The sequence below is a fragment of the Propithecus coquereli genome, unplaced genomic scaffold, assembly GCF_000956105.1.
Source record: "Propithecus coquereli isolate 6110/MARCELLA unplaced genomic scaffold, Pcoq_1.0 Scaffold111, whole genome shotgun sequence".
Classification (NCBI taxonomy): domain Eukaryota; kingdom Metazoa; phylum Chordata; class Mammalia; order Primates; family Indriidae; genus Propithecus; species Propithecus coquereli.
In genome coordinates, this window is record NW_012135081.1 from 5,915,331 (window position 1) to 5,916,911 (window position 1,581).

The following is a 1,581-nucleotide window of genomic DNA, read 5'->3' on the forward strand; positions in this document are numbered from 1 at the left end:
TAATATTAAAAATGGTGAAGAGGCAATTCAATCACATGATCAAGTGCTTGGCTTATAAAAATAGTAAGGACATAGTTTATTATGTTATACTCTTTCTTTTATACCTTACATAGTTTTTGTGTGCATGTTCAACACTGTATTTTCAGATTCTAAAATGACTAATAATATTTATTGGATAAATAAATATACTTACATCAATTGAATCAATAAATGCATCAGTCATTTTATGGTGACTTAAAATGATTTAACTTTTTGTTAGATCATTTTCCAAACATAAATATTGTGTTAGTGGACATTACTTAGTATAAGTATAGACTCAGGACTGATTTGTTTTTGTTTTTATTAAGATAAAACTAGGATTGATAATTTCATGCAACATTCCTTATGATTCTGTCTACCAAATATAGACTCATTTTGACTATATGTTTATTTACATCTAATAAAGCATCAAGGATTTGTACTTTTATTGAACACTAGAAATAAATTATTTCTAAATCAGTTGAAAAGCTCTGAAAGTTGAATAATTTTACAATTTTAGTATTTTTTCAATAAACTCATATGGTAAAACACAAAGTAGGGAAATGACTTTTTAGGACTTCAGAGATTTTACTTCAATTCTTCATTACCAGACATCGTGTGTGCATATCTAAACTTTATAGATTTAACTGTCAAAAAGAGGACTAGCTCCCCCAATGTTTCTGCTTTTCTTTAAATTCATCTTTGTGAAAATAACTAATATGCTCATAACTTCTTTGTAAAAGAGGCAGTATATCATTTTCACTTGTATAATTTCCCTCCTGAAGAGCCTTTACAATCCTGCTGATGCAAGAGTAATGTAGACTTGGGCATTTATAGTGGCCGTGGTAATAAAAAATAAGCCCACAAATTACATATCAGGCCTTTAAATATACAGATTGCTTTATTAGATTTCAAGTCTAAATAGAAGGAGAATTATCTGAAGAAATAGTAACTCAGTAAATTTTAGTTAAAGAGCACAAAATTTACTTTGTAGACTATTTACACTCCTGGAAATCTATAGAAAAATATTATAAATGATGGAAAGTGCACATGAGTTGAAGAAGAGAACATTAGTGGGAACAATAGCGAATGAAATACTTCAGTAACTTTGGAAGATAAAAAGATGGAGATATGTTAATTGGTATAATTAGGTAGAAGAAGCTAAAGTTTTTTAGATATAAAAAAGAACCCAAGGCTGAGTGTGGCGGTTCACGCCTGTAATCCTTGCACTCTGGGAGGCCAGGGAGGGAGGATTACTTGAGGCCAGGAGTTTAAGACCAACCTCAGCAAGAGTGAGACCCTCATCTCTACAAAAACTACAAAAATCAGCTGGGCGTGGTGGCGCATGCCTGTAGTCCCAGCTTCTCAGGAGGCTGAGGCAGGAGGATCATTTGAGCCCAGGAGTTTTGGGTTGCAGTGAGCTATGATGATGTCACTGCACTCTAGCCCCAGTGATAGAGAGAGATTTGCCTCCCCTGACAAGAAAAAAGAAAGAAAAAAACTGATTAAAATTGTCTTCCAAAGTCTCTATGTCCACAAGTAAAGAACATTTGGGGATGGGGA